The sequence below is a fragment of the Balaenoptera physalus genome, assembly GCF_965194825.1.
Source record: "Balaenoptera physalus genome assembly, chromosome: 7".
Taxonomy (NCBI): Eukaryota; Metazoa; Chordata; class Mammalia; order Artiodactyla; family Balaenopteridae; genus Balaenoptera; species Balaenoptera physalus.
In genome coordinates this window covers 44,179,956-44,199,340 of record NC_138886.1, presented here as the reverse complement: position 1 = coordinate 44,199,340, position 19,385 = coordinate 44,179,956, and the positions used below count along the sequence as shown (strand labels likewise).

The following is a 19,385-nucleotide window of genomic DNA, read 5'->3' as shown; positions in this document are numbered from 1 at the left end:
TTCATACCAGTGGATGCCTTTCTGCAAATACATTTTATGTCTCAAACAGTAATCTTCGTTAGCAACATGGTCGAGTCTGTCCAAGTCTGTCCTGTTTGTTACCCCCTGGTTAACATACATTTGAATTCTGGCCTTGGCATACTTTGTAGTTCTCAGCCTGAGCCCTTTACTCTGTCCCCTGTCTCAACCCTTTACTCTTTTATCTTCTTTAATCCTTTTGATAACCTGTGGGGTGAGTAGGTGTTATTAACCTCATTTTACAGAGAAGTCAGGGAGGAGCCGGGAGATTAGGAAACCTGCCCAGGGCCACAGGGCTGGTAAACTACTGACCCAGGCAAGCAGTCCAGACGGGTTATATTCCAAAGCCCATGCATGTCCTGGGTCACTTCGCAGATAATCTCCATGGCAGCATAAACTCTGGGTGGGCTTCCAACATCTCATCACACATTTGAAAATCTATTAATATCATTTAAATGTTTCTTTGAAATAATTCTAGATTCATGGACAAAACAGAGTGAGTTAAATGTATCTTCTGCCAAACCTAAGAGATTAATAGAAAGATTTATACATAATTTAAGGTACAAACTAGACAGAAATATTGGAGCGATAGCTAGAAGGCACTGCTGCCTGAAGATCAATTAGAAAGGAAGATAAAATACCTTGGAACTTGGGCAGGGTTATAAAATGGATGCAGTTTTTCCTCGGTGGCTTGCCTCTCACTGAAGTCTTCTCTCTCCCCTGTATCTTTAACATCTTTTTGTTCTCAGCGTCCTCAATATTCTCTTCCTCAGCAATTCTGAGACTGACTCTCAAAGCCTTAATTCACAACAAGTTACAAAAGATCAATTATAGCTTAAAGTATTATTCCTCCCCAGAGGATTTGTAATTTGGCAGAAATTGAAGCTTAGGGGATAAATGTTAAGGGTGACAGTTTCGGCTCAGGGTGGGGAAATTCATAGGAGGGCTTTAGTGAGCTCCTGGCATCCTCCCAGATGGCTGTTGTCTACAGACTCACCCATAGGCCTGTTTCTCAGGTTCTAAATCAAATTGGGTGTTGGTTTCATGGGATTTCCTATATACCCACCTTTTCCAAGATGTGAACTCCGTGCCCAGCTTCTCCTGGTTATTGTGTCTTGTTAGGAAACCAAATCTTGATTGAGTCCTGGCAGAAGGCTATGGGCCCAATGATGAGCGAGATGGCGCCTGCTCTCGGCCCATCCCGGTGGCCATGTGGGTGGTCTCACGTGCCTTAGTTTCTCCATCTGTTTTAGTGGAAAGGATCGTAACATTCTTGGAGATCCCAGAACGGAATGTGCTGTGTAAACACTAGGCAGTGTTGTTACAATAAGTAGCAAATTAGTGACTCTAGTTTAAATTTCCTACATTTGATGACTTGTGGGTGTACCAAAGAATCAGAAATTGTCACTAGGAAAAAAAAATCTTCCTCCTATTTTCTGACAAAAACAGAATTTTAGGATTTTGGCTACCATCTGCTGAAAAGTGCAGTTCTGCCTCTCCCCGTGGAAGGCTGAAACGGGGGCTGCAGTAGAATCTGGCATCCTTCTAATTAGCTGGGTTGTTGAGTTCTGTCTCAAGGGTTCTAACCTGTGTTGCTAGCTTTTTGGTTTTCTAATTTTTACAAATCTTGTTTTTTTTTTTAATTTAAAATATTCTATTGAAATACACTGCCATATTAAGATGGACATTTCTGTTAGGCAGGAAGAGATGAGAATATCTCTATTGTGATAGTCTAGCTTGTTATGGAGACAGGCATGTACATATAGAGAGTGATGGCTTGTTGACGGTTGAGTGCTGTTACTGTCTCTTTTAGGTGATTCTATTTTGAGAGATTTCTGTTTCCATTTCACATCCCAAGGATCCAGAAGTAGGCAAACAGATCCTCTTCTCTCACCTGACAGTGATAGTTTATGAAACAGAGAAAAGAATATCGACTTCGTGCCCTGAATCCCGGATCTTAGATTTGTCCCGCGCAGTATGCCATCATTTATTAGGAATAATAATATCTGCCTTGTCTATGTAACTGGGTTGCTTTGAAGCCCCGATGACATTTGAAACTGCTTTGTAAACTCGAAAAGATTCTGTAAAAGTAACACATTAGTGTAAGTGTAAGGTCGCAATTGGGGTAAACCTAGTTAACTTTCTATGATGCCCGGGTGAGAACAGGCCCAGAATAAACTCAGCCTTTGACCCAGTTCAGGCTCAACTGTGGTCAGGACTTGACCTCTCTGTGCTCCTGTCCCAGTTAGAATAGAGTGGAGTTCAGGAGTGGAGAATGAAGCCAAGTTTATTAGGACATTCTACTCTGTGTATTTCACAGTGGTTTGCCCAGCCTGACTGTAAACAGCAGCTGGAAGACATTTTGCTTCCTGAGTCCCCATGTGTATCCATGGAGCTTGGAGTTCAGAGGAAAAGCTTGAGCTTTAGAGGCTAAAAAAACTATGTTCAGGAAGCAGGCCACTACCTCTGTAAGATTCATGAACTTGAGACACTCTGGGACTCAGTTTATTCTGTGTGGCAGGGTTGTTTTAGAGATTAATTGAGATAATGCACATGGAATTTTCTTCCCATGGAAGACTCTGGGCCCTTGATTTGGAGTCAGAAAAACCATTTCTGTTTTTATCTTTCATTGACAGTGAACATTTGGGCAAATGATTTTAGCTCTATGAACAAAAGTTTCCTTCTGTATAAAATGGAAATGATAGTAAGAACTCATAACGATATAAAGGTTACAGAGGTTGATTTACGCAAAAGACATGTTGTAAACTTGAAAGCAGTATATTCATTCATTTATTCATTCAGTCAACACTACACATCTACTTTGAATTCTTGCCCACAAGGAGTTAGCAGTCTAGAGGCAGACAGACAGAGAAGGTGACAATTACAGCATAGTAGAGTTAGGCCTCTGATGGAAGTGTGCCCACAACATGGAGGGAACATTGAGAAAAAAAGTGTAATTATTTGAGGAATCTGGAATATCTTCCCAGAGGAGGGGAGACCCTTAAACCAGCCATCATGGAATAGAAGTTGGCCTGTGGGCAAGCAAATTGATGTGGCACAAGGAGGTTCTAAAAAGACTGGCGAGACTTTCAGGCGTGTGACAGGGAATGATGGTACCTTCATTTTGGCTGGAGCTTAGGGGTGTGTGTGTGGGGGGCAGGTAAGGTGGGGAGGTACAGAGGAAGAGGCTGATAAGGAGGTACCCTAGGAAGCAGGTCTTGATGCACTGCTTATTCCATACCCAAGCATGTAGGCTTCAGCTTGCACGTGTTAGGGTGTCATATCCTACATGTGAAACTGCAGAATACCATGTTCGTATTAAATGATGATGGTACTGAGCTCCCATGAGCTGCACATGCAGTCTGATACTCCTCACCACCCCGCCTCCAAGATTAGAGAAGGATTTGCACTAATCCAGTGAGCTTCTTCCCTAAGCAGTCCACCACATTCCAGACTCCGGGGCTCTGGCACAAGCAGAGATATTTGCCAGGTGAAGCTTAAGAACGCTTCTGAGAGTCAGCTCACATTTGTCTCATCTGCAGCAATAAACATTCAAGTTGAAAGAGCATTTATTGGGCACTGCTGTGTGCAGGGGAGATACAAGGATGAGTAATGACAGTAGCTGCCTGTTGTCGAGCCCTCAGTGTGGGTCTGGCCTGGTTGTGTGTGCCCTGCTTGTGTTAACTCATTTAAATACTCCAAAGCCCTCTGAGATGGGTGTTGTAATCCCTATTTTTCCTAGCTCAGAACAAGCAGTTTTGCATAAACACCTAGTTTGTAGAGGAGCTGGGCTTTCAGAGTCGGGTGCCCGGGACCAGAGGCCACGCTCCAACGCCTACTCGTGGCATATGATGGAGACAGATGTGTACATGACTAAACGAATAGAAGGTGGAGACTTGAGAGTGAAGGAGATTGTAGGAAAATAACATAGACAAGAGTTAGGGTCCTTCTTCAACTGTAAAATAAAAATAAAAGGTTTATTACAGGATAAAATAAAACAAAAAATAAAATAAAAATAAAAGGGACAAATCTTTCTTTTGCTTACATTTCTTAAATCCTAAGTCAGAAGAATCAATCAGGGCAATTGTCAGATTCTAACAGGCTCACGAATTGAAGGGGAAATGAAAGAGCGGGGAGGAATAAGATTAGTTGCAAACAACCGGAGGTAAGGGAAACTCAACAGGCTAGACTTCGGAAGGAGTGAGAAGTCTGAGAAAGCTTTGTGGGCAGCTAATCATTGAAAGGAAGTGGGGGTGAGGGAAGCAAAGCCATAGAGAGAAACTGTCAGAGAAAAAACTAATTTTAATATTCAGGGAAAACGGAGGGCATGTGATCATGGGGAAAAGGCATGATTAAGGAAAGAGCAAAAGGAAATTTAAAACACCGAAGATTGCAAATTTGATCTTGTTAGTATAAAGTCCAGTTTATTCTTTTTATTTATCACAGGGTTGCATTTGTTTATTACTCCCCAAATCGTATGTATGGAAGAGAAGGGCAGAGGGGAGCATCGGGTATCCTCAGGATTCCCGCCATGCTCTGCTCATTAACATCCAACAGCTGTTTGCCAAGCACCTGCTAGGAGCTCAGTTCTCTGTGAGGTTCCACAATGAATTCTAATCTTCCAGAGTTTTCAGAGTGAAGAGGGGTGCAGATGACACCAGGACAACAGGCTTGAACTGCAATTGTCCTGTCCAACAGGGACATCTAGTCACCCTGTTCATGACGAATAGGGCTCTCTCCAGGCTCAACTTATTGACTGTCTTATAAGGCAAACTGCAGCCTGTGTGCAATCAGAATGAAAAGTGGAGTGGTAGAGTGCCGAAGGACTGGGTCAGGCAGCAAGTGCTGGAAGAAGGACAGCTTCTTGCTAATCTAACAGAAGAGCTGTGTGGCTTAGCTGTGTCCCTGATTCCACCAGTTACTGTCGCCCCCAACTGGATTGAGTCTTTGTGATTGAGCTGAGCCTGAAGTTCAGGCTTCCTGATTGCATCTGGTGCCTCTGTGTAGCCTTATCTCCCATGCGTGGCCCAAGATGGTAGGGCTGGTGTACTCCTACAGGGAAATGATTCAGGATTGCACTGACTTGATACAAAGTGATTTAGCCTCCAGAGACAATCCAAGAGATTTAAAGCCTTTCAATTGGCTAGTGCCAACATTTTCTTTACAGTTAATTTAGCAATCAATTGCTATTTTAGAATTCATTCTCTCCTTGAATCATTTAAATGGCTCTCCAGTATAGCAGCCACCAGCCACAGGGGGCCATTGTGTACTTGGCACGTAAATTTACTCAATTTAATTAACTTTAAATTTTAAAACTTATCCTTGACCCAGTTATTAGAAATCGTTTGTGTCTGATACAGTTTGGGTATGTGAATCTACTGTTTCAACTGTCAATTTTATGGAAGCTAAGTACAGATCGAGTATTATTGATGAAAATTTGGTATCTTAATTGAGATCTGTTGTAAGTGTAAAATACATACCTGATTTTTAAAGACTTAGAACCAAAAAACTGAACATATCTCATTAATATATTGAAATATCTCATTAGTAATTTCTATACTGCTTACATGATGAAATAATAACATTTTGGAGTACTGGGTTAAAGACTTATTAAAATTTATTTCACCTGTTTCTTTTTGCTTCTTTAATGGGTGGGGCCCCTAACAAATTTAAAATGATACACGTGCTTGCTTTCTCCTTCTATTGGGTAACACTGCTTCAGGTGTTGATTACCTGCAGTGTCTCCAGCTCTGAGCTCACCACAAACAACAGTCGTGGAGGCGGTGAGGTTCCTGCCCTGGTAAAGCATGCGGTTACTGTGGGGAGGATGGAAAATAAACAGATACACACAAATAATCGGCATGAATTCAGGTTGTGGTGAGTGCTGGGAAGCAGTTATGCAAGGTGATGCTGGAGTAATTGGGGCAAGGAGGCCCCATTTAGAGAGTGTGGTCGGGGAAGGCCTCCCAGAATAAATGATTGAGCCGAGACCTTGGAGGATGAGGAGTTGCTGGGAGGGATCGTAGAAGGTTTCTTGGAAGAGAAGGTCTTTGATCTGAGTCCTGAAGGGTGGGTAAACTGTGCTTAGCTCATTCAGAAAGACTTCTTGGGCTACTGGGTCAAAAGGAGGATGTAGAGAAAGCTCCTGGCTTGAGACCAGGCTTGGCAACTCGGAAGGCTCAGATCCAGCTGGGCCAGGGGCCAGGCAATCGGCCAGCACATGAGGAAAGAGTCTGTTGGCAGATTCACCCTCCTGGAGCCAGCTGGATGTTCAAGGCTAGGAATGTGACAGGGTGGCCCTTCCATAAGAATCCAGACACTTTCAGTTTTGACAACGGGGTATTCACAGCAGAATACACAGTAGGTTTTCAAACTGTGGTGTGTGTGCCGGGCTCCATCGTTCTGCCTAACCTTGGAAAGGGGCAGAACGCACTGGGATTGATAGTCATTGTCATCTGCTGCTGGAGGTCTCAGCAGAGATTTGGAAGTGGACTGAGAACCAGCATAGCATGCCCCATCTGTAGAGAGTGGCTCTGTCAGTGGGTGTTATGAAACCAGTAAGACATCACCCCTGACTGGCTGGCACAGATTGAAATGGGACCAACAAAAAAGTGATGAGTGGTGACAGAGTCCCAAATGGGCATCTTCAGGGACCCAGCCCTGGTCCTGTCTTGCTTCATAGGAAACTGTGTGTGTAATGGTTAATCGAGTGGGTTCTGGAGGCAGGTCTTGTCTGAGTCCTGCTTTGCCAATTACTAGCTGTGGGAACATGGCAGAAAACTAAACCTATCCGGGTCCCAGCTTCCTCATCCATGATAATGTCCTTTACACGATGCCAACTGACCTCCTAGGACTGTTATGGGGATTAAACGATAAGATACATACACAGAGTCTCGCTCATAGAAAGTGCCCGATAAATTGTAGCTATTATTATTATTGGCATCATGTTCATTATTCCCTTTTTTCTTTCTTTTATTCTTTTGAAATACCATAGAAAAGCAAAGTTAAAAGATCAGCTTGGGCCATAGCTCACTGGTTAGTATTTTGGGGATACTTGATCTGACGCAATCAAGAGAGAGATCACTACTAACACCGTTCTGGGGGAAAATAACATAATCTTGGCTCTTCTGGGCTGCAGACTTTGGCAAACCCACGGAAATCACAGCTTTCCTCTGAAATTGCTCTCACATTTCCAGTTCCAACAATTTACAGTGAAAATCTAAGGAGCTTTTGTGTTTAAAATAAGCAACTTGGAAGAAGAAGAATTATGGGGGAGGCATCTTCACCTGAATCATTTTGTTGGCAACAACTGCCCCGCAGCATCCTAACATTTAGTTTTCGTGTGGTTCTTAGCCAACTTAGAGAGGTGTGGACTCGTGCCAGGCAAGGAAGAGCAGGTAGTGTCAGAGCATTTGTTTGAGTTCAGTTTTACTTTTGGTTAAAGAATAATTGAATGATGGCTTGTAGTGTAGTGGAAAAGCATGGCCTTAGCTGTGGGTTTACAACCCAGCTCTGCATAGTCTCATGGGTAACCTTGGGCTTTGCTTAGCTTTTTTTTTTTTTTTTTAAATTAATTAATTAATTAATTTTTAGCTGTGTTGGGTCTTCGTTTCTGTGTGAGGGCTTTCTCTAGTTGTGGCGAGCGGGGGCCACTCTTCATTGCGGTGCGCAGGCCTCTCACTATCAGGGCCTCTCTTGCTGCGGAGCACAGGCTCCAGGCGCGCAGGCTCAGTAGTTGTGGCTCACGGGCCCAGTTGCTCCGCGGCATGTGGGATCTTCCCAGACCAGGGCTCGAACGCGTGTCCCCTGCATTGGCAGGCAGATTCTCAACCAGTGCGCCACCAGGGAAGCCCTTGCTTAGCTTTTTGAATCTCAGTTTCTTTAGCTGGGAAATGGAGACAACATCCAGCGTTTTGTTGAGAGGATTAGAGACCGTATGGATAGAGTACCTGGGACTGACAGTGTGGTACTTGGTGAGCAGAGCTGATGACACTGGCAGCTGCATTGCTCTCCTGTCTCAAGAGAGCACGTCTACCTGTAACAGGGTAAAAGTCCTTTGGCCAGAATACAAAGAAGTCGGTGCTCTGAGAGTTCCTTGTGTCTTGGTTTTTCTTGTTCGTTTCTTTTTTTTTGGATATTTTTACCTCAAGACAGTGAATATTTATATTGCTTGACTAATATGTTTTAAAACTTTGAGTGTTCTCAGAACACTCTTCCTGGCATTATCTCAGTGTTCTTGAATATTTTACACACATCTTGGGTTAAAAGCAATGAAATAAAACTTGTGTTTAGAACACGGTTGTAAAAAATGCCAACAGTGGAATGAGTTATGGGGTGGTCAGCACAAGCCCACCAAAGACTGGTGGACTTCACCAAGCAGTGCTTCCTTTGCACCTGGGATGTTTGTCCATTGTATTTGATGGTTACTAGGTGTGCACCTGGGCATGTTTTACGTATGACTGAGGGAATAAAGCCCACAAATGCCGATGCATGACTAACAACAGCATAATTTCAGTTTGATGAACGCCATTATTAATTCATGGTTCATTTCAACTTCACGTATTAATTAAGTCCTCACTGCATATCTGCTGTATGTGTTTACAAGGCTATTTCCTTGTAGGCTCACATTTTAAATCCGGCAGTTCATTGTCAAAATTTAGAAAGCCAAGTTTGTTTGTTTTTTTTAAACTTTGGGTTTATTTATTTATTTATTTATGGCTGTGTTGGGTCTTCGTTTCTGTGTGAGGGCTTTCTCCAGTTGCGGCAAGTGGGGGCCACTCTTCATCGCAGTGCGCGGGCCTCTCACTATCACGGCCTCTCTTGTTGCGGAGCACAGGCTCCAGACGCGCAGGCTCAGTAATTGTGGCTCACGGGCCCAGTCGCTCCGCGGCATGTGGGATCTTCCCAGACCAGGGCTCGAACCCGTGAACCCTGCACCGGCAGGCAGACTCTCAACCACTGCGCCACCAGGGAAGCCCCGCCAAGTTTGTTTTAAACAGCACTTTTGTCTCTTCCTGCCCATGTCGGGGGTCATTATCCATGTTGGTTCAGTTTCGCTTAAAAGCCAAGCATCAAATATTAGACTGTGTAATGGTGGTCAAAGGGCAGGCCTCAGAGGAGGAAGACCTTTCTTATCACAAATAAACTGTAACCTCACTTGGATTCAAGTTCGTTATTTGTAAAATGAAAGGTTTGAGCTAGATAATCTCTAAGATCTCTGCCCAAAAGGCAAAGAATCTGCGGCAGGACATAAGAGGCCTGCTAACTGACGTGTACCGTAGGCCTTGATCCCATGTTTATTGGTGACTTTTTTGGTGAGGCTATGTCCCCCTTTCTTAGGTGTATGAAGCAAAAAACTAATAGATGCAGAAAGCTAGTTTTTTGCTTTTTTAGTCCCTGATTCCAGAATAGGAGGGAATTCTTGGGAAGAACAACATCCTGAACTCTGGACCTGCCCCATGAGGGCCACAGATTGCCAACAGTGGTGGGATTTGTAGTTAGGAAGTAGAATCCAGCCTGTGAGCTGTGGAGGGTACATTAGAGAGAGACAGCAGAGGGTAGATGACAAGCATGGTACGGTGTGCAAGTATACAGATAAGGTCCCTGCCTGCAAGGCGGTTTGCCCTGTGATGCCGTCTTGGCTGCTCTTGGCGCTAAGCCCCTGTATCAGCCGGTGCATCTAGAAGTTAGTCCAGGGTTAATGCTTTGGGTGCATACCAGCTTGTACTGAGGCAGGGCTGGAAAGGGCCCTGGAGGTAGGTCAGAGAAAGGAGAAATCTCTCCAGAAGTCCCGATGGAAGGCAGTTTCAGCAGATTGTTTACCGTCTGGGAACTGGCCAAAATGCCTATCGGAGATGGTTAGACTAGCAATGGGGAAACCAAAACTCTGACAGTTTCATCCTATTCTAGAGGATGTGGGGTAGCTAGAAAGTGAAAAAGGACATCATGGTTGTCACCTGCAGTGCTTCTCTTGACAAAGGTATTTTAATGGCTACTTATAAATAGGACATTTATTGGGTACTCCACCCAGAAAGAGAGCAGCTTACCATCCCAACCTCGTGGGAATGTGCTCTTGAAAAATCTCTCTTCTTGCTATAGAGATAGTCCTGTTTTTAGTGGTTTTACCGACTTCAATTAAATTCAATTAATCGCAGGTGGACTTACCCATGTTTGAACCCCCCAGTGTGTCCTCTTAACCTGTCAATAAACATATCTGGCAGTTTGGCTCCAAGAGTGGTAAGGGTATTGGAAAGGAACTATTTTCTACCAAACACCTAGTACGTGCCCATCACTTTGGCTCACAACACGCCAAGGTAACTGATAATTAGATAGGTCAAATCACTTGGGCAAGGTTACATAGTAAGTGTTGCTTTCTAGAATTAATCTAGAGCCATCTAGTTTTGTCTATCCTATTTCTACACAACATATACTGTGAAACCATTCATCCCTGCACGTTATATCTTTACATAAAGGAAAACTAGTTCTGCCTCTGCATGGCGTTTTGTTCTCTCCATGCAGGGCACACTCAGCCTCAGTAAACAGAGAGCCTCCAAGGGGAAGGAGGTAACCCATTTCCACTTGAGTCTCACTGCAAATACAAGGTGACAGGTTTTAGCCAGGGCCCCAAAGGAACTATGATGTGCTTCAGATGTTCAGCTTTCACCTCACCCCTTTGGATGAAGGTTCCTATTTTCTCTATCGTTGGCCCACTTCACAAGACACAGTGTAGCAGGAGGAACATGCCGAAGCTTTCCAGAGGTTGCAAGACAGAACATTTTAGAGCAAGAAGGGACCAGGGAGAATCCTATGTTGCTAAGACATATGCCCCTTGGTGTTGTAATAACTTCACCTCCTGGGCTGTAAGTAAGCTCCTGGAGGGGAGAGACCTGCCTGATCTTAATTGCCAGCAATTAACTAAATTGTCTCCCCTGCTCCAGGAAGTCAGAGGCCTGTTGGTGGATTCGCTGATAAAACACCAGTGCCTGGCACCTGGTAGGTGCTCAATAAAAGGGTTTCCAATCAGGTTGATTTGAAAGCTTAGCAAGGACCACCTATATCAAACAAGTGTGAGGTCAGTCTCAGGAGCTAGGCCAGTTGAGGCAAGGCCTTGAACGCCAGTCCAAGTCTGTTACAAAGTTCTGCTCTATTCTTCGTGCATTTACAGGCAAATTAATTCATTCAGCAGATACTTACGGCACCTCCTTTGTCAGCTAGGTAATCTGCCAAATGCCAGGGACACCGATATGGGAAGTACAGTCTCTTCCTTCTAGGAAGGTAAGCTTTCATGGGGAAGCCTGACAAATCAATAGTTCAAAGGCTTTTAATAATGGTTGTGGTAGAGACAAGCATAGGTTGCTCAGAATGCACCAGAGGAGGAAAGCAGGTGCCTTCACCAAGAAGGTGCTAGGATAAAAGAATTTACCTACTGAGGTCCTCTGGAAGAGCTTGGAGGATGAAAGAAATGAGGGCCAAACTTTATAGAAATCCAACCAGGGAATTATTAGGGATTTCAGTGAGAAAGATATGAGAAAATCAGCATCTCAGTTAGGGTGATGGCTGTGGAAATGCTGAAGAGTGGTTAGATCTGATCCATCAATGGTGGGGACCATTTGATATGGTTTGTGGAATCTTTTTGTGACCTGCTGTATTGTGAGCTTATTTAATTATTTATATTATCATAGAAATCATTATGTACATACCTACTTCCTTTTCTAAACACGGCTTTGGTAAACTCTAAGACATATGTGTTCATTAGAATTGTTCTATGGAAGGTCCAGAAACCCACTTTAATGGGGAAACATCATGACTGCCCTTAGTGGAATTCTGTCATCAACATAGCTTTCCCTGGTTCCAGTCTTCCACCACAGGCTACTGCTGATTACTCCATAAGAAAAAAAGAGCTGGAAAGTTTATTTGCACAAAACAAACAAACAATGAGAAATCTTAATTCTCAGAGGTTAATGTAGGTTGCCCTAATGCTAGACAAAAAGCAGGTCTAAAAATTTTAGAGGTTCAGTAGAATCTTACTCACCACGTGGGATCTCAGAACCTTTGAGATTGTCTTTTCTGGTATGAAGCAAAATACTTTATTCAAGAGATGGCCTACTTTGGAGGGTGGGGAGGAGGGGATATTGATTGGCCTTACTGTTTATCCACACTTCCTTGACCTTGGAGGCAACTCTCTGAACCCCTGGGCTCAGCTCACTGCTCTGGCCTAACACCTGGAGCTTGTAGAGAGGGACATTGAAACCAAAGAGGTAACAGGGCTGGATTGTACAGATCTCCTGATTTCCAGTCCAGTGTGCCTTTGTAAAACTTTGACCTTCAGTGTCACATTCTGGTCAATTGGGACTGAACTCAAGCTTGCAGCTCTTGGGCTAATGAAAGCAGTAAACTCCTTGGTGGGCATAGTTGGGCATACCAACACATCGCCATGGCTGCATGGTGGGTAGTCTTGTGTCAGGGACTGTGCTAAGTATCTGTCATGAATCAGCTCCTTTAGTCTTCAGACCCAATTGTCTGCCCCATTTGACATTCAGAGGTTAAGTAACTTGTCTGAGGTCAGTGTGCTTTTCAGTGGATAAGCCAGCATTCTCAAACACAGGTTGCATGGACTCCAGAAACCCCACTTTTAATCAGTAACCATCATGTCTTCCTTTGTCTCATCTTGTCAATTCAGTCTAATTCAAAGCATCTGGGTAACTAAGGAATTGGTTACAATGAGTTAGTGTTTTGTTTTTTTAATTTGGGAGATTTTTAGACCTTGAACTTCCTAGGCTTTTAAATGACAAGTCAGAAGGTATCCTTGAGGGAAAAAGGATTTCTGTCATCACTGCCAAGGCTGTGCTGAGAATTCTTTTCCTGATTCAGATTTTTATTTTTCATTCATCAGACAATTCTCCTGTCTTTTGCAGACTTAACTGAGTGTCTTAACCCGTTTTAAAATGCTTGCAGCTGAGTAATTGAGGACCTCTGCAAAATTCCTTACATTGATGATAAAAGCTCCGGTGTTATGCCATTTTGTCCTACTTTCTTTCCTCCTTCCCTGACCTTTCACCCACTAAAGCTTCTAGTTAAGTGATCAGCTTTGACTAATCTCCAGGCATAGAAATGTTATAATGACACAAAGGGGGAGGAAAAAGATGTGCTCCCTCAACCCACTCCATCAGCTGAAGAGAGATTTCAGTGAGGGGCCACTGTGTTCTATGGAAAGAAACCCGGGCGTGGATTTACTTGATAAGGATTCTTGTTTCAGGTCCCTTACTATCCTGTGACTTGATCAAGTCACTTAACCTCCCTGTACCACAGGCTCCCCACTGGTGAACGGCTGATCTTTTCATGGGACAGTTTGGTGGTGTTAAAGAAACAATAGGTAGATTTTATTTTGCACAAAACATGGAAAAAATCAGAGTTTTACTTTCAAAAGCATGAACCAGTGATTTCTTTACCCACTGGAAATCAAAGTACTGGAAAAAAACCACAACTGCCACCACCTATATGATTTATTCCTTGGCCAAGCAACAATGACTTCATTGGTCTGTTTTGAGCCTAAATCCAGAAGCTCCTATCTGAAAATGACAGATCATTTCCCCTCTGTTTCCAGAGACTGAGAACTCCTGTCCTACTAGAGCTTGTTTTTTGGCTTTCCCTAACGCATTTGGGGCTGAAAAACAACTGGACTACCAATTATTCCTTTACTGAAAGAGTAGTGAATACAGTCAGTCATTCTGTAAATCCTTACAGGGTGCTTGCTCCGGGCAAGGCACGGCGTGGCTGCTCTGAGGGCCAGAGAGATGCTGCTTTCATCCTCCTGAACCTTCACAAATCCTAGGCATCATCTTCAAGCCTGTCGTTGCCGTTTTCCTGCTCTGCCTTCCCTCCCCTAGATTCTGAGCTGCTAAGTGTTATACTGAACCAAGTCTAAGAAGTGGACTCGGCAGGTGCTACAATTTTGACGGCCCTTTCTCAAGTAGCCAAGACTCAGTAGGGTTGCCGGGAACTGTGGTCCAGACCAAGCTCTCACTCCACCGCCGAGAGCCCGAATGTGCCAGAGTGGAACTCGTTGGAGGAGGGAGAGTGATGCGTTAGAACTGCTGACAGCCCCTGGGTGCAGTAAAGTTCATCACGATCCCATGAACATTGACACAACAGACTCCAGGGCAAGGCATCCAAAAGACACAGCAGGAAAGAAGGAAGCTTGAAGGGGGAGAGCTGTGGCTTCTGGGTCTCCCCACTGAAAATGTGTCAGATTTGATGACAGTGATGAAAATGTGCTTTCTCTTTCCTTCCCTGAGCCTCAGCCCCAGGGCTCCCGTAATTGACTGTGGTGGGTATGAGTTATGAGTTCAGGGAGAGGGAGGCCGAGTGGAGTGACTTGGCACTCCTCGGCTGTGACACGGAGGCCGCCAGGAAGCTGGGAGCCAGGGCGCTGCCTGGCCTTCGCAGAGGGCAGGCGGAAGCTCCAACGGGCACACTCACTCATCAGGCCCCGCTCCAGACTTTTATGTGCTCTGACCTGCAAGTTTGGTCAAGTACCACCTTGCTGGAAGCCTTGTCAGTGGTTTCGAGGTGAAGGAACAGCAGTGAAATTGAGAAAACATTTGGTTTGCCTCAGGCAACTGGATTTAGGTGAGAAAATGCCAGTCCCTTTCCCATTGGCCCAGGGATTTTGGACAGTATTATTCCCGGAGGCTGAAGGCATGCTTCTCCCCCATCCTGACCGAAGTAGCTGTTTGCTGAATATTTCAGAGGGTGATGATGGTGTTTAAGAGCTGCCACAGTTCCAGTGTTTTTGTTGCAAAACACCCCTGCCATCTCTGCCAAGTATAAGGTTAGAGTTCAGGAAAAAAGGGAAAGGAGTGGAAACCCAAGTCAGAGACCCTCTCCAAAGGCCCACCTTTCTCATTTCTCTCTGCCTTTTGGGGGCCCAACACGGGTCTTCATCCAGACTTCTCCCCACCAGTGACTTCGTACTACTTATTTACTGACTTACACATTTTGAGCTCATTTTAGGTTTAAAAATGTCAGGTAGCCTCAAAAAAAACTTAGAACACTCGTGCAGACTTTGTGCATTCATCCCTAAAGTTGCACATTTATCTTATAGCAACAGGAGGAAGAGAAGACATTGATTTTTAGCCCAACCCCATTTGATTCATAGTGCTAGAGCTTACCAACACAACAATTGGTAGTTTCTTGATTTCCAAGATTTGCGATCTTGACAATAAAGAGATTTACAGATGCTGGAAAGATTAAGAAACAGAAGCTATCAGAGTATTGAGAATGCCTTACATGGAAAAAAGAATAAAATGGATGAAATTAAAACTTCGGGTACACAATTCTGAATTTGTGTACTCACCCCTCCCCCTCAAATTTTTCCACTGTGATCAAACTCATAGAAGTAGGGTCCATGGAAATTAGAAACAAAAGCTATTGCCATTTATATTTAAATAGCTTGGAGAATAAGACAATGTGTGCAGTGGAGCTGAATTAGTCACTAGAGAAGAGTGTTTCTCCCCATATGAGTATAACTTTTACAATCATTGCTCGTGAGCCATGGAATTAAGTGGTACATTATATTAAGAAGTAAGATGCTGACACACTTTTGGTATTTAGCAGATCACCCCATGTCCTCTGCTTGGAGAAATAATGAGAATGACTGCCCTTTCCTTTGCCAGCATTTGCCTCTTTTTATATTAATCTCAGCTGAATTGAACAATTTCTCCACTCTGTACAAAATAATGCTCGTCTTTGTATTCACTTGATATACAACTTGAGGGCATCCAGTTTTTGCAAATACAGATCTGGGAATATCTTGAATGATTTATTCACAGAGTTGCAGGATTGGTCAAAGAGAACCAAAATCTATTAAGTGATTAACACTTTGTTTTAAGGTAAAATTGTCATTTTTGCAGATATCTAAAACTTAAGCTGTATTAAGGGCAGAATGAGGTGTAACTTTAAATGCTCAGTGGATTTTATTAATTACCTTGCCTTGGCTTTCAAATTGCTTAGAGGATGGTTATTCAAAAGACAAATACATGTAGAATGAAGTCATGCCACTGTGTTTTTAATGCAGTGATAATCTTGATCCTAGAGTGAAGCTGGAGGGAATTCTGTGCCATCCCAATTTAATCCCTGCCTTAAGATTGCATTTAATCAAAAGTGTGAATTTAACTCCAGGTGGCATTCAGACAGTAGAATTAGTTTAGGTACTTTAGAATTCCATTTCCTTTTAATACTTTTAAGCAATCAAAATTGTTTTTCGAATTTCCTCTCATTGCTTACATTAATTGTCCTAAAGTTTAAAATAGAAAAACCTGAAATCCAACTTTAAAAATGCAACATTCTTTGCCATTCAGGTATCTAATGAGTTCACATCACTGGCTTTTCCTTCTACCACTTCTATCCCATGAGCTGGGTGTATCTGTGTGCTTGCGTATACACACACACACATACACACACACACACACACACTTTTTTTTTTTTAACAAAAATCAAATTCTATTTTACCCACTGGAAAGCATTTTGGCATGACTAGGAATAGGGAACTATTTTTTCCCCTAGAGGACAAATTAAATTTGTCTCAAAAGACAAACATGTTACGTTTGAAACATATATAAAATGTGTCATGCCTTCAAGGGATTTTAAGAAAGTTTAGGAAGTGACACATCAATGGGAAAATGAACCTAAAATCTTTTGGGATTACCTTTACTGGAAAGATAAAGGGAAAGCAAAATATAGATATAAATATATGTACTGTTATCGGACATAGGGGAAAAAAACTGTTGCTTATGGGTATTATTACTAGTGGCCAGGATGTGCAAAGTCTTAAGTTTAAATGTTTGAAAATAAGCGTTCCTTAAAGAAATATGCCCTAACATGTTTTTTCTTATCAGTTTGGCACCTTTTCCTGTTTGGCTTTGAGTTGGTTTCCAGTCATTTTCTTGTTCTAATATTCTACCTCTGTAGCTGCTTTTAAAATCCTACTTCTTCTGCCATATCCTTTGCTTACGGACTAGTTGTTGACCGTTTAAATATTGGAGATGCTCTTTATTAGTCTGGGAGAATGCATCATTTAGCACTGTGGGATTCATTGACTTTATTTAACCCTGGGCCCTTGTAGTTTATGAAAGACTGCTGGTTTCTGTGTTAATATGCCAGGTTCTTGACCTGTGTCAACCACTACTTCATTCATCATGTTTATCCATTTTAATTGTAGACACTGTCTTTTGTTGCTTCTCAGACTTAGTTTGGGAAAGTGGAGGAAGTGGTCCCATCTCAAAAGATAATCTGTACAGCAGTAGGTTTCAAGTCGAGGATCAAACCAAGAAGGGTTCCATGATACATTAAAAGTATAGAATTATATATAGAAGGAACCCATCCTATTCATTGCTAGTAAAGTAATAACTTGTGCTATCATCTTTCTGTTGTTGAAATATGAAATATCCTATTATATTTGGTAGAATTAAGCATACACCCTTTTTAGCACCCTCTCCTGTTTAAAATCTCCTGCTATTTTTTTTAATAAGTAGAAGACTTAAACATGCCTAACGGAAAATGTATTAGTTCAGTGTAAAAATATTGTCTAGCCCTCTATACCTATTTTTTGAGGGCCTGTTGTCAAGCATTGCCCTTGATACTAGGAATACTAAAACCTAGCTTCTTTCTTTCAAGGAAGTGGCAAGAAACATGCAATTAGAATACAAGGTACTAAGCCCTGTAAGAGCCTGCATTTGTATAGCACAATATATTTTGAGCCTCACACCAAAAATGTCATTTTACAGGTGAGAATATAGAACGTTAAGGCTTATGTGATTTGCTCAAAGTGGACAGGCTAGTAATTGGTGGCACTCTACCAAGAACTCAGGTAGCACACTTTCCCAGTTCATTATTCTGCACTGCCTATCTGTGACATAGTCCAGTTCAGCTCTACCCCTCTGCATGTATAAAGAGCACATGCTAAATATTTTTACATATAGCTCTAGAAATAACCTCCTTGGCTTTTTGAATAAACCTAATTTAATGTTAAATTGTTTTGCAAAATTTGTCCAACACAGATATTATATCCTTTTTTGTGGAGTTGCAGAGGTGGTAATTGATATGTCTGAGATGGAAGGATTAAGTAACTGTGTCTTCTGATTAGTAATACAATGTTCCATACCTGCTGATACACTAAATAGCATTTTATGCCTTATCCTTTCCTTATGCTTGAATGCTTCATACTTGGAATCCTTTCTATCCTAGAAGTCATTTTATAATTTCTCAGCTGTTTAGATGACATTGAAACTGTGATTTTTACTACATAATTGAAAGGACAGAATCTGTATCAAAGCTCCTTACTGGACCAGTTTATAGTGGCTAGCATCACACAAGTACCATTCCTAGATCTGGGCAGGAGGGTCTTCTGCCCAGGGCCTCATGCTTTAGAGGGCCTTGTTGAGCCTTTTTTTCAGCTGAGTTTGTCCCTACCAGCTGAGGAGTTGGTGGGGCCTTGGGGACATGCCCACCCTGAACCTGTGTGGCCTTCTAGACCATTTTCCTGGTACTCAGGAGCCCAGAATTAGTTGACCAGATGGCTGGGAACCAGCTTCCATGACTTGTGTGCGTCTCTTTCCTCATCCATCCACTGGAGGGCAAAATGCACTACTGGTATACCTACCCCTAGGCCTTGAGGGATTGCCGTAGGCATCTATGGCCCATGGATGAGCTGTAGACCAAAATACAGACACACATTGTTTTAGGGCTTTTGCATTAGCTATTCACATTGCCTGTAATATTTTCCTTGAGACATTTATATGGCTGGTTTCTTAATATTCAGGATTCTATTAAAATATCACATCTTTCAAAGAGGTCTTTCTTGACCACCTTACCTAAAATAACCCCCTCCTCCATAATCACTCTCAACCACCTTATGTTATTTACTTTGTGTGCCATTTAACACTATAAAAATTTATTATATAATCTTTTATTTATTTACATGCTTATGGTCTAACTCCCAGTGGAAGGGAAACTGCCTGAAGGCAGGAAATTGGTTATTTTGCTCACTGCCATTTTATAGCATTCAGAGCAGTGCCTGCCACATAGTAGGTACTTAATATAATATTTTTGGAGTGAATAGAGAAATGAAAGAAAAGGCCTTGAGGGTGGGGAATAAATTTTACTGCTTTAACTGGATGTAACCATTCATTTTTCCCTTTCATACATCATCTTACCAGAAATGGAGAGGAAAAAAACTAGACAACAAATCAGGAAATTAAATTAGAAGTGTGCAAATAATAGTGGAATAGTTTAAGGGAATAAATATAACTTTAATTCTCTAAAAGTAAGTAATACAGTTAGAACCATAATGCCATGAGTTTTTCATGAAA

General features: G+C 42.5%; 1 protein-coding gene across 3 annotated transcripts in view; it reads left to right on the top strand.

The window, feature by feature from the left end:
• The window catches only part of PCSK5 (proprotein convertase subtilisin/kexin type 5), a 457,855-nt gene that overhangs the window by 54,920 nt on the left and 383,550 nt on the right, over nt 1-19,385 (top strand). The window lies entirely within an intron of this gene.